Genomic DNA, 15,095 nt, shown 5'->3' with positions numbered 1-15,095 from the left:
GTGCCATAGGAGTACGCGTGGTACGGGCCGTACACACGCTCTCAGAGCATGTGTACGGCCCGTATCACTAGAGTAGTGGTGCCGTAGGAGTACGCGTGATACAGGCCGTACACACGCTCTCAGAGCGTGTGTACAGCCTGTATCACTATAGTAGTGGTGCCGTAGGAGTACACGTGATACGGACCGTACACACGCTCTCAGAGCGTGTGTATGGTCCGTACCACGCGTACCCCTACGGCCCCACTACAATAGTGATACGGACCGTACCCATGCTATGGATTTGTGAGTACGGTGTGTATCACTATTGTAGTGGTGCCGTACCTGTACGGGTACGTGTGAAACGCACCGTGCATGTTTTTTGGATTCTAAAATTACATAGGGGACAAGTATTACGCCCAAAATGCATGCTGGTTGTCATGGATACAGAGATTTCAGTTGCAATGTGGCCATCATGTGGGCTTGAAAAGTCAGTTGGGCAAAAAATTACAATGTTGCAAAGTGGTGTTTGCCTTGCTCTGATGCTCAAAATTTGAACCATGCAAATTTGTGTCATTGGTGTATGTTTAAAGGGATTGGAGGAAACGTAGGATGCAAATGAGTCTGACCAATCACTCTGTACTCCTGTAAATGAAAGCCCCCGGCAAGACAGATATAAGTCAGCCAGCACCCATAAGAGGGCACTTGCCTGCACAACTTTCCTGTCGACCACACTGCTGCTGTCTGTGCTTCCTCTGGCACCATGTCGCAGACTGTGGAGAGGGCCCAGCCATTCACACTTGAGGAGAATGAGGCATTGCTGAATGTCCTCCTCCCACAGTACCCCACCCTGTATGGGAGACCAGGGGAGCAGGTGAGTGCTGACTCCACTAACTTTGACTGTGCACCTTTTTTGTGACTGTCACTTCTGGCATTGTATCCAGGTGTGACAGACATGCAATGTTGTTTAGAGTGGGTCCCAGGGGGGGGAAAGGCTTATGTCTCTCATGCAGAGCATGAGGTATTTCCTGTGTGCACTCCTCACTTGCATTGTGCTTACTGTGACATTCACTGCATGGTGCATGACACATTCAGCCTGGCAAATCATTGGTGGCATTTTTTGGCTATTGTCCTGAGGTGATTCAGTGGTCCCCCCGGTGTTACAGGTGACTGTACCCACAGATGTGTATGAATTGAGTGGACCTGTGGTGAGAGTGTCCAAGTGATGTGTACGCCCTCCTGGACATTGATGTGGGTGAGTGTCTATGTGAAGTGTTGCACCACAGCTGCATGGAGGAGGCAACAGCTCTACCCATCTGATGTGAGAAGTATGCCGTGCTGTGTGTCTGACTTGCTGAGCTAGCCTGACACCTGTGACACCCCACAGGCAAGTGGCACATGTGCAGAGTGAGGTTTGTATCCGCTGTTGCCAATGGCAGGTGATTGGTCTGTGCCTGTGTGTGTCTGTGTACTTTGCTGAGGTTGCGTCAGTGGCCTGGGGCATGTAACTGCTTTGAGGTGCTGTCCATCAGCCTGGTGTTGCATGTGATGCACAGTGTGTGCCATGATCAGGGAGTGTGTCGCACCCCTCCTGCCATCTGTGTACTTTCAATGCCATGTAGTGCATTGGGGCTTCCACAGAGGCCAATGTCCATATGAGAAACAAGCTATTCCTTGGCAGCATCCTATGCCCTGTTCAACATATCAAAGATGTTCAAATGTGTGTCTCTGTGACATGGAGCAGGTGTAGTGATGTTGTCTCACTTTGTCATCCTCACAGGTAACTGCCTACGAGAAGGGGGGATCTGGAAGCGGATCGTCAGGGCCGTGAGATCGGCGGGGGATTGCAGTCGGTGCCTAGCCCAAGTCAGAAAACGGTGGCAGGACATCCGGTGCTGGACCCGGCGGATCGCCCTGGTCCAGCTGGGGCTCTCACCTCCACGCCCCCACTGCGGGCGCCGACGTCTGACCCCCCACATGACGCATGTCCTGGCGGTGGTCTTCCCTGACCTGAATAGGCAGTTACAGGAGGCACAGCAGCAAGGAGGGGGTAGGTACATGTCTGTTTGTTGTGTTGTGTGTCACCAGCTTTTGGAAGTGCTCTGTAGCCTGGATACACTGCCAGGGTTTATATGTGCAGTGCCCAAAGTCAACCTGTGCTCTTATTAATCCCTTCCCCTCCTTGACATGTGTCCCCTGGTCTGTGTGTAATCACAATTGCACATGGTCATCTAGGCTGCCAGTTAATCCAAGTGCACATTGCTTTCTGCATCATGTGTGAGGGTGGTCTGTGACATGTGTTGGTACCTTGCCTGTGCCCTGTCCTGTTCACTCTGTTGGGGGCCATATTTGTTGGCACTGATGATGAGTCTCAACATAGGAGTGTGAGGTTTCAAATGGACACACTTGCAGCATGCATGACCAATGTTGTGGCCTCAGACATGATGTGCATGAGTGGGAGATATGCATAGTGCCAGGACGGTTGCTCATGTTACAGTCAGATCATTCCAGGAACAAGGAGCAGTGTGCCCACTACAGTCCCCTGAGACACCCTTGCCTCGTAATCATGTGTGTCATCCAACACTGTGCCTATTCTCTGTGTGTCCAGCATAGGTTGGCCTCTGTGGCATTGTTCCATTGTACCATTATGAGAAGAAGTTGCATATGAGCTGACTCCGGATATCCTCCTCCTCCTCCTCCTCCTCCTCACTTGCCTCGTAACCAAGCCCTTCATCCTCCACGGGTGGATGTTCCTGCTCATCCTGCTCCAGGATGAGTGGCACTGCCTTCTCCACTGCCATGTTGTGCAGCATGCAGCACACGAGGAAGATTTTGCAGACCTTTGCCGGTGCATATGGGAGGGACCCGCCTGTCTTGTGAAGGCACCGGAATCGGCTCTTCAGGAGGCCAATCGTCCTTTCAATCTCTCGCCTGGTCTGCCCGTGTGCATTGTTGTACCGGTGATCTGCAGCTGATCTTGGGTTGCGGAGAGGTGTCATCAGCCATGACATGTTGGGATAGCCAGAGTCCCCTACATGGAAACATCATGTAAATAAGTGGGTCAGGAGATGCAGTAAGAGCCAAATATACCACAACACACAGGACAAACAGAGTATACCCACCAACACATGCTCGTTCGTTGTGCAGCTGCAGCATCATTTGTGGCACCCTGCTACGCCTCATGATGTAGGCATCGTGTGCTGACCCTGGAAAATGTGCACAGACATGGGAAATCAGCATGTTAGCAAGACACATCACAAGGGCATTTATAGAGTGGTAATGTTTACGGTTGCGATAGGCTACCGCCTGTGGTGGTACCAAAGCCACATGTGTCCCATCAATGGACCCAATGACATGGGGCATCCCTCCCAGGGCATAGAAATCACCCTTGACACCTGTCAACTCCTCAGGAGTAGGAAAATGGATGAATTCATCAAGGTGCTCCAATATGGCTGCCAAAACATCACGCAGGACACGACTGAACATTGTCTGTGACATGCCACCAACATCAGCTATGGTGAATTGAAACGTACCTGTGGCAAAAACGTGTAGGGCTGCCATCCCCTTCATCTTGGGGGTCAGCGCAGTAGGATACCTGTGTCGCGGTTGGAGGTGTGGTGCCACCTTGTTGGTCAAGTCCTCAATCAACTGTTGAGTGAATCTGTAACGTCGGATGCAGGCACGTTCCCTCATGCACCCAAGTCTGGCATTGGTCGGGGGACTGGTGGTGCCTTGCAGAAAACTGTATAGAATAACGAAGATTGAGAGCATAACAACATCAATGTCAATGAACAGAGCACATGCTAAACTGCTACTACACATCAGATAAATACAGAGTCTGGTCTGTGCAATACAATCAGGACACGTATGCCAGCTTGGTGATACTCCTACAAAAAGCCAGATACACCCGTTGATTGGCAAGTCTACATGACATGCCCTGAAACGACCTGGGGGCCAGTCTGAGTGAACAGCCAGAGACATCACAGGAGTGACATACATCCACATAGCTGCATTTAAAGGATGTCATCTCATACAGACAGCTGACGGCAAGCTAGACGTACAGGTCACATGGAATGTCAAATGTACAGATCAAACACATTGCAATGAAGGGGTACCGTGAAAACAGAAAACACAGACATTGAGACGACGCAGATATGTCCTCATGTGAAAATATCATGTCCGATGCATACAGACCCTGCTTATGTGGGAATCCACATGAGGCATTGTGTGCGTAGATGTGTGCCATGCCCATCTCCACACAGACACATGTTGGATGCAGCAACAGCAGATGTAGTTGACGGAACACTAACAGCAAGCTCATGGGAACACATGACACACACATGACATAGTCACATCGGGGCACGCTGATCGTGAAATGTCAGTTGTTAGTGTCCCTGTCCCTGGCATCAGGGGACAGTTGCGGGTGGTGGTGACTGTGCCATACCAGTGATGGTGTGCTTGACATGTTTGTACTACAGGCACACATGTGCAAAGTGTGAAGGGGAAGTGTGCCACATAGTGCCCCATCACACATGACATGTGTACACAGGCCATCACACATCAATTGTGCAACTACATGAGAAGACATGTGCAATATCACTGCCTGACACACCTAGGCCCTGCACATGAAAGTCTGCAATGACAATGACTTGATGTACAGTCTTGTGCGAGTCAGAGACCTCCATTCCTTTCGTGTGCGCCTCCTATCACCAGTGTAAGCATGTGAAACGCCCCGTACACACGCTCTGAGAGCGTGTGTACGGCCCGTACCACGTGTACTCCTACGGCACCACTACAATAGTGATACGCAACGTACTCACACATCCCTTGTGTGGGTACGGTCTGTATCACTAGAGTAGTGGTGCCGTAGGAGTACGCGTGGTACGGGCCGTACACACGATCTTGGAGTGTGTGTATGGTGCGTATCACTATTGTAGTGGTGCCGTAGGAGTACGCGTGGTACGTGCCGTACACACACTCTCAGAGCGTGTGTACGGTCCGTATCACTGGAGTAGTGGTGCCGTAGGGGTACGTGTGGTACGGACCGTACACACACTCTGAGAGCATGTGTACGGCCCGTACCACGCCTACTCCTACGGCACCACTACAATAGTGATACGCACCGTACTCACACATCCATTGCGTGGGTACGGTCCCTATCACAAGAGTAGTGGTGCCGTAGGAGTACGCGTGGTACGGGCCAAACACACGCTCTCAGAGCGTGTGTACGGCCTGTATCACTAGAGTAGTGGTGCAGTAGGAGTACGCATGGTACGGCCCATACACACGCTCTCAGAGCGTGTGTACGGCCCGTATCACTAGAGTAGTGGTGCCGTAGGAGTACGCATGGTACGGGCCGTACACACGCTCTCAGAGCGTGTGTACGGCCCGTATCACTAGAGTAGTGGTGTTGTAGGAGTACGCGTGGTACGGGCCGTACACACGCTCTTAGAGCATGTGTACGGCCCATATCACTATAGTAGTGGTGCCGTAGGAGTACGTGTGGTACGGACCGTACACACGCTCTGAGAGCTGTGTACGGCCTGTACCACGCGTACTCCTACGGCACCACTACAATAGTGATACGCACCGTACTCACACATCCATAGCGTGGGTACGGTCCATATCACTAGAGTAGTGGTGCCATAGGAGTACACGTGGTACGGTCCGTATCACTAGAGTGGTGGTGCCGTAGGAGTACGCATGGTACGGACCGTACACACGCTCTAAGAGTGTGTGTACGGCCTGTACCACGCGTACTCCTACGGCACCACTACAATAGTGATACGCACCGTGCTCACACATCCATTGCGTGGGTACGGTCCGTATCACTAGAGTAGTGGTGCCGTAGGAGTACACGTGGTACGGGCTGTACACATGCTCTCAGAGCGTGTGTACGGCCCGTATCACTAGAGTAGTGGTGCCGTAGGAGTATGCGTGGTACGGCCCGTACACACGCTGTCAGAGCGTGTGTACGGCCCGTATCACTAGAGTAGTGGTGCCATAGGAGTACGCGTGGTACGGGCCGTACACACGCTCTCAGAGCATGTGTACGGCCCGTATCACTAGAGTAGTGGTGCCGTAGGAGTACGCGTGATACGGGCCGTACACACGCTCTCAGAGCGTGTGTACAGCCTGTATTACTATAGTAGTGGTGCCGTAGGAGTACACGTGATACGGACCGTACACACGCTCTCAGAGCGTGTGTATGGTCCGTACCACGCGTACCCCTACGGCCCAACTACAATAGTGATACGGACCGTACCCATGCTATGGATTTGTGAGTACGGTGTGTATCACTATTGTAGTGGTGCCGTACGTGTACGGGTACGTGTGAAACGCACCGTGCATGTTTTTTGGATTCTAAAATTACATAGGGGACAAGTATTACGCCCAAAATGCATGCTGGTTGTCATGGATACAGAGATTTCAGTTGCAATGTGGCCATCATGTGGGCTTGAAAAGTCAGTTGGGCAAAAAATTACAATGTTGCAAAGTGGTGTTTGCCTTGCTCTGATGCTCAAAATTTGAACCATGCAAATTTGTGTCATTGGTGTATGTTTAAAGGGATTGGAGGAAACGTAGGATGCAAATGAGTCTGACCAATCACTCTGTACTCCTGTAAATGAAAGCCCCCGGCAAGACAGATATAAGTCAGCCAGCACCCATGAGAGGGCACTTGCCTGCACAACTTTCCTGTCGACCACACTGCTGCTGTCTGTGCTTCCTCTGGCACCATGTCGCAGACTATGGAGAGGGCCCAGCCATTCACACTTGAGGAGAATGAGGCATTGCTGAATGTCCTCCTCCCACAGTACCCCACCCTGTATGGGAGACCAGGGGAGCAGGTGAGTGCTGACTCCACTAACTTTGACTGTGCACCTTTTTTGTGACTGTCACTTCTGGCATTGTATCCAGGTGTGACAGACATGCAATGTTGTTTAGAGTGGGTCCCAGGGGGGGAAAGGCTTATGTCTCTCATGCAGAGCATGAGGTATTTCCTGTGTGCACTCCTCACTTGCATTGTGCTTACTGTGACATTCACTGCATGGTGCATGACACATTCAGCCTGGCAAATCATTGGTGGCATTTTTTGGCTATTGTCCTGAGGTGATTCAGTGGTCCCCCCGGTGTTACAGGTGACTGTACCCACAGATGTGTATGAGTTGAGTGGACCTGTGGTGAGAGTGTCCAAGTGATGTGTACGCCCTCCTGGACATTGATGTGGGTGAGTGTCTATGTGAAGTGTTGCACCACAGCTGCATGGAGGAGGCAACAGCTCTACCCATCTGATGTGAGAAGTATGCCGTGCTGTGTGTCTGACTTGCTGAGCTAGCCTGACACCTGTGACACCCCACAGGCAAGTGGCACATGTGCAGAGTGAGGTTTGTATCCGCTGTTGCCAATGGCAGGTGATTGATCTGTGCCTGTGTGTGTCTGTGTACTTTGCTGAGGTTGCGTCAGTGGCCTGGGGCATGTAACTGCTTTGAGGTGCTGTCCATCAGCCTGGTGTTGCATGTGATGCACAGTGTGTGCCATGATCAGGGAGTGTGTCGCACCCCTCCTGCCATCTGTGTACTTTCAATGCCATGTAGTGCATTGGGGCTTCCACAGAGGCCAATGTCCATATGAGAAACAAGCTATTCCTTGGCAGCATCCTATGCCCTGTTCAACATATCAAAGATGTTCAAATGTGTGTCTCTGTGACATGGAGCAGGTGTAGTGATGTTGTCTCACTTTGTCATCCTCACAGGTAACTGCCTACGAGAAGGGGGGATCTGGAAGTGGATCGTCAGGGCCGTGAGATCGGCGGGGGATTGCAGTCGGTGCCTAGCCCAAGTCAGAAAACGGTGGCAGGACATCCGGTGCTGGACCCGGCGGATCGCCCTGGTCCAGCTGGGGCTCTCACCTCCACGCCCCCACTGCGGGCGCCGACGTCTGACCCCCCACATGACGCATGTCCTGGCGGTGGTCTTCCCTGACCTGAATAGGCAGTTACAGGAGGCACAGCAGCAAGGAGGGGGTAGGTACATGTCTGTTTGTTGTGTTGTGTGTCACCAGCTTTTGGAAGTGCTCTGTAGCCTGGATACATTGCCAGGGTTTATATGTGCAGTGCCCAAAGTCAACCTGTGCTCTTATTAATCCCTTCCCCTCCTTGACATGTGTCCCCTGGTCTGTGTGTAATCACAATTGCACATGGTCATCTAGGCTGCCAGTTAATCCAAGTGCACATTGCTTTCTGCATCATGTGTGAGGGTGGTCTGTGACATGTGTTGGTACCTTGCCTGTGCCCTGTCCTGTTCACTCTGTTGGGGGCCATATTTGTTGGCACTGATGATGAGTCTCAACATAGGAGTGTGAGGTTTCAAATGGACACACTTGCAGCATGCATGACCAATGTTGTGGCCTCAGACATGATGTGCATGAGTGGGAGATATGCGTAGTGCCAGGACGGTTGCTCATGTTACAGTCAGATCATTCCAGGAACAAGGAGCAGTGTGCCCACTACAGTCCCCTGAGACACCCTTGCCTCGTAATCATGTGTGTCATCCAACACTGTGCCTATTCTCTGTGTGTCCAGCATAGGTTGGCCTCTGTGGCATTGTTCCATTGTACCATTATGAGAAGAAGTTGCATATGAGCTGACTCCGGATATCCTCCTCCTCCTCCTCCTCCTCACTTGCCTCGTAACCAAGCCCTTCATCCTCCACGGGTGGATGTTCCTGCTCATCCTGCTCCAGGATGAGTGGCACTGCCTTCTCCACTGCCATGTTGTGCAGCATGCAGCACACGAGGAAGATTTTGCAGACCTTTGCCGGTGCATATGGGAGGGACCCGCCTGTCTTGTGAAGGCACCGGAATCGGCTCTTCAGGAGGCCAATCGTCCTTTCAATCTCTCGCCTGGTCTGCCCGTGTGCATTGTTGTACCGGTGATCTGCAGCTGATCTTGGGTTGCGGAGAGGTGTCATCAGCCATGACATGTTGGGATAGCCAGAGTCCCCTACATGGAAACATCATGTAAATAAGTGGGTCAGGAGATGCAGTAAGAGCCAAATATACCACAACACACAGGACAAACAGAGTATACCCACCAACACATGCTCGTTCGTTGTGCAGCTGCAGCATCATTTGTGGCACCCTGCTACGCCTCATGATGTAGGCATCGTGTGCTGACCCTGGAAAATGTGCACAGACATGGGAAATCAGCATGTTAGCAAGACACATCACAAGGGCATTTATAGAGTGGTAATGTTTACGGTTGCGATAGGCTACCGCCTGTGGTGGTACCAAAGCCACATGTGTCCCATCAATGGACCCAATGACATGGGGCATCCCTCCCAGGGCATAGAAATCACCCTTGACACCTGTCAACTCCTCAGGAGTAGGAAAATGGATGAATTCATCAAGGTGCTCCAATATGGCTGCCAAAACATCACGCAGGACACGACTGAACATTGTCTGTGACATGCCACCAACATCAGCTATGGTGAATTGAAACGTACCTGTGGCAAAAACGTGTAGGGCTGCCATCCCCTTCATCTTGGGGGTCAGCGCAGTAGGATACCTGTGTCGCGGTTGGAGGTGTGGTGCCACCTTGTTGGTCAAGTCCTCAATCAACTGTTGAGTGAATCTGTAACGTCGGATGCAGGCACGTTCCCTCATGCACCCAAGTCTGGCATTGGTCGGGGGACTGGTGGTGCCCTGCAGAAAACTGTATAGAATAACGAAGATTGAGAGCATAACAACATCAATGTCAATGAACAGAGCACATGCTAAACTGCTACTACACATCAGATAAATACAGAGTCTGGTCTGTGCAATACAATCAGGACACGTATGCCAGCTTGGTGATACTCCTACAAAAAGCCAGATACACCCGTTGATTGGCAAGTCTACATGACATGCCCTGAAACGACCTGGGGGCCAGTCTGAGTGAACAGCCAGAGACATCACAGGAGTGACATACATCCACATAGCTGCATTTAAAGGATGTCATCTCATACAGACAGCTGACGGCAAGCTAGACGTACAGGTCACATGGAATGTCAAATGTACAGATCAAACACATTGCAATGAAGGGGTACCGTGAAAACAGAAAACACAGACATTGAGACGACGCAGATATGTCCTCATGTGAAAATATCATGTCCGATGCATACAGACCCTGCTTATGTGGGAATCCACATGAGGCATGGTGTGCGTAGATGTGTGCCATGCCCATCTCCACACAGACACATGTTGGATGCAGCAACAGCAGATGTAGTTGACGGAACACTAACAGCAAGCTCATGGGAACACATGACACACACATGACATAGTCACATCGGGGCACGCTGATCGTGAAATGTCAGTTGTTAGTGTCCCTGTCCCTGGCATCAGGGGACAGTTGCGGGTGGTGGTGACTGTGCCATACCAGTGATGGTGTGCTTGACATGTTTGTACTACAGGCACACATGTGCAAAGTGTGAAGGGGAAGTGTGCCACATAGTGCCCCATCACACATGACATGTGTACACAGGCCATCACACATCAATTGTGCAACTACATGAGAAGACATGTGCAATATCACTGCCTGACACACCTAGGCCCTGCACATGAAAGTCTGCAATGACAATGACTTGATGTACAGTCTTGTGCGAGTCGGAGACCTCCATTCCTTTCGTGTGCGCCTCCTATCACCAGTGTAAGCATGTGAAACGCCCCGTACACACGCTCTGAGAGCGTGTGTATGGCCCGTACCACGTGTACTCCTACGGCACCACTACAATAGTGATACGCAACGTACTCACACATCCCTTGTGTGGGTACGGTCTGTATCACTAGAGTAGTGGTGCCGTAGGAGTACGCGTGGTACGGGCCGTACACACGATCTTGGAGTGTGTGTACGGTGCGTATCACTATTGTAGTGGTGCCGTAGGAGTACGCGTGGTACGTGCCGTACACACACTCTCAGAGCGTGTGTACGGTCCGTATCACTGGAGTAGTGGTGCCGTAGGGGTACGTGTGGTACGGACCGTACACACACTCTGAGAGCATGTGTACGGCCCGTACCACGCCTACTCCTACGGCACCACTACAATAGTGATACGCACCGTACTCACACATCCATTGCGTGGGTACGGTCCCTATCACAAGAGTAGTGGTGCCGTAGGAGTACGCGTGGTACGGGCCAAACACACGCTCTCAGAGCGTGTGTACGGCCTGTATCACTAGAGTAGTGGTGCAGTAGGAGTACGCATGGTACGGCCCATACACACGCTCTCAGAGCGTGTGTACGGCCCGTATCACTAGAGTAGTGGTGCCGTAGGAGTACGCATGGTACGGGCCGTACACACGCTCTCAGAGCGTGTGTACGGCCCGTATCACTAGAGTAGTGGTGTCGTAGGAGTACGCGTGGTACGGGCCGTACACACGCTCTTAGAGCATGTGTACGGCCCATATCACTATAGTAGTGGTGCCGTAGGAGTACGTGTGGTACGGACCGTACACACGCTCTGAGAGCTGTGTACGGCCTGTACCACGCGTACTCCTACGGCACCACTACAATAGTGATACGCACCGTACTCACACATCCATAGCGTGGGTACGGTCCATATCACTAGAGTAGTGGTGCCATAGGAGTACACGTGGTACGGTCCGTATCACTAGAGTGGTGGTGCCATAGGAGTACGCATGGTACGGACCGTACACACGCTCTAAGAGTGTGTGTACGGCCTGTACCACGCGTACTCCTACGGCACCACTACAATAGTGATACGCACCGTGCTCACACATCCATTGCGTGGGTACGGTCCGTATCACTAGAGTAGTGGTGCCGTAGGTGTACACGTGGTACGGGCTGTACACATGCTCTCAGAGCGTGTGTACGGCCCGTATCACTAGAGTAGTGGTGCCGTAGGAGTATGCGTGGTACGGCCCGTACACACGCTGTCAGAGCGTGTGTACGGCCCGTATCACTAGAGTAGTGGTGCCATAGGAGTACGCGTGGTACGGGCCGTACACACGCTCTCAGAGCATGTGTACGGCCCGTATCACTAGAGTAGTGGTGCCGTAGGAGTACGCGTGATACGGGCCGTACACACGCTCTCAGAGCGTGTGTACAGCCTGTATTACTATAGTAGTGGTGCCGTAGGAGTACACGTGATACGGACCGTACACACGCTCTCAGAGCGTGTGTATGGTCCGTACCACGCGTACCCCTACGGCCCAACTACAATAGTGATACGGACCGTACCCATGCTATGGATTTGTGAGTACGGTGTGTATCACTATTGTAGTGGTGCCGTACGTGTACGGGTACGTGTGAAACGCACCGTGCATGTTTTTTGGATTCTAAAATTACATAGGGGACAAGTATTACGCCCAAAATGCATGCTGGTTGTCATGGATACAGAGATTTCAGTTGCAATGTGGCCATCATGTGGGCTTGAAAAGTCAGTTGGGCAAAAAATTACAATGTTGCAAAGTGGTGTTTGCCTTGCTCTGATGCTCAAAATTTGAACCATGCAAATTTGTGTCATTGGTGTATGTTTAAAGGGATTGGAGGAAACGTAGGATGCAAATGAGTCTGACCAATCACTCTGTACTCCTGTAAATGAAAGCCCCCGGCAAGACAGATATAAGTCAGCCAGCACCCATGAGAGGGCACTTGCCTGCACAACTTTCCTGTCGACCACACTGCTGCTGTCTGTGCTTCCTCTGGCACCATGTCGCAGACTGTGGAGAGGGCCCAGCCATTCACACTTGAGGAGAATGAGGCATTGCTGAATGTCCTCCTCCCACAGTACCCCACCCTGTATGGGAGACCAGGGGAGCAGGTGAGTGCTGACTCCACTAACTTTGACTGTGCACCTTTTTTGTGACTGTCACTTCTGGCATTGTATCCAGGTGTGACAGACATGCAATGTTGTTTAGAGTGGGTCCCAGGGGGGGGAAAGGCTTATGTCTCTCATGCAGAGCATGAGGTATTTCCTGTGTGCACTCCTCACTTGCATTGTGCTTACTGTGACATTCACTGCATGGTGCATGACACATTCAGCCTGGCAAATCATTGGTGGCATTTTTTGGCTATTGTCCTGAGGTGATTCAGTGGTCCCCCCGGTGTTACAGGTGACTGTACCCACAGATGTGTATGAGTTGAGTGGACCTGTGGTGAGAGTGTCCAAGTGATGTGTACGCCCTCCTGGACATTGATGTGGGTGAGTGTCTATGTGAAGTGTTGCACCACAGCTGCATGGAGGAGGCAACAGCTCTACCCATCTGATGTGAGAAGTATGCCGTGCTGTGTGTCTGACTTGCTGAGCTAGCCTGACACCTGTGACACCCCACAGGCAAGTGGCACATGTGCAGAGTGAGGTTTGTATCCGCTGTTGCCAATGGCAGGTGATTGATCTGTGCCTGTGTGTGTCTGTGTACTTTGCTGAGGTTGCGTCAGTGGCCTGGGGCATGTAACTGCTTTGAGGTGCTGTCCATCAGCCTGGTGTTGCATGTGATGCACAGTGTGTGCCATGATCAGGGAGTGTGTCGCACCCCTCCTGCCATCTGTGTACTTTCAATGCCATGTAGTGCATTGGGGCTTCCACAGAGGCCAATGTCCATATGAGAAACAAGCTATTCCTTGGCAGCATCCTATGCCCTGTTCAACATATCAAAGATGTTCAAATGTGTGTCTCTGTGACATGGAGCAGGTGTAGTGATGTTGTCTCACTTTGTCATCCTCACAGGTAACTGCCTACGAGAAGGGGGGATCTGGAAGTGGATCGTCAGGGCCGTGAGATCGGCGGGGGATTGCAGTCGGTGCCTAGCCCAAGTCAGAAAACGGTGGCAGGACATCCGGTGCTGGACCCGGCGGATCGCCCTGGTCCAGCTGGGGCTCTCACCTCCACGCCCCCACTGCGGGCGCCGACGTCTGACCCCCCACATGACGCATGTCCTGGCGGTGGTCTTCCCTGACCTGAATAGGCAGTTACAGGAGGCACAGCAGCAAGGAGGGGGTAGGTACATGTCTGTTTGTTGTGTTGTGTGTCACCAGCTTTTGGAAGTGCTCTGTAGCCTGGATACACTGCCAGGGTTTATATGTGCAGTGCCCAAAGTCAACCTGTGCTCTTATTAATCCCTTCCCCTCCTTGACATGTGTCCCCTGGTCTGTGTGTAATCACAATTGCACATGGTCATCTAGGCTGCCAGTTAATCCAAGTGCACATTGCTTTCTGCATCATGTGTGAGGGTGGTCTGTGACATGTGTTGGTACCTTGCCTGTGCCCTGTCCTGTTCACTCTGTTGGGGGCCATATTTGATGGCACTGATGATGAGTCTCAACATAGGAGTGTGAGGTTTCAAATGGACACACTTGCAGCATGCATGCCCAATGTTGTGGCCTCAGACATGATGTGCATGAGTGGGAGATATGCATAGTGCCAGGACGGTTGCTCATGTTACAGTCAGATCATTCCAGGAACAAGGAGCAGTGTGCCCACTACAGTCCCCTGAGACACCCTTGCCTCGTAATCATGTGTGTCATCCAACACTGTGCCTATTCTCTGTGTGTTCAGCATAGGTTGGCCTCTGTGGCATTGTTCCATGGCCTCACTGGACAGGGAGACCCCATTTGGCTTATGCATACTCACACTGGGCAGTGCCTGTGTGTCTATTCACAACTATCTGTTGATGGTTGTTTGTCACAAATATGTGTTGCCAGCCTCACAAGGTGATGTGGAGTACATTTGGGAATTCTTGCTGCACATTTTTGTAAACCCTGATTAAGAGGTGTCACTTCTTGATCTGTCTCAATCACATTATCTCAGGTATGGGGGGTTTGTGCGGGCGAGGCCTACATGGCCAAACCTTATGTCTCCTTGCCAGGTCTGACCTGTGTGTGATAATTGGCTGGACGGAGACTCAACGTGCAGTGACCCAGTCATGTTGTGCAGGGTTTAATGTTTGTGCTTTGCAGCATGTGTCAATTGTTTAAATACATGATTCCTGCTCATACTTTTTTTGCACCAGTGTTTGGTCCAGATGCTACGAAGTTTGGTCTTTGTGTGCTGACATCTGTGTGGACATTCTGGCTTGCCATGAGGGTGTCTTCTCAGTGCAGGTATGCATTTTTACAACACAAT

Source organism: Triturus cristatus, chromosome 5_2, assembly GCF_964204655.1.
Source record: "Triturus cristatus chromosome 5_2, aTriCri1.1, whole genome shotgun sequence".
Lineage (NCBI taxonomy): Eukaryota > Metazoa > Chordata > Amphibia > Caudata > Salamandridae > Triturus > Triturus cristatus.
Note: the sequence above shows the minus strand (reverse complement) of the source record.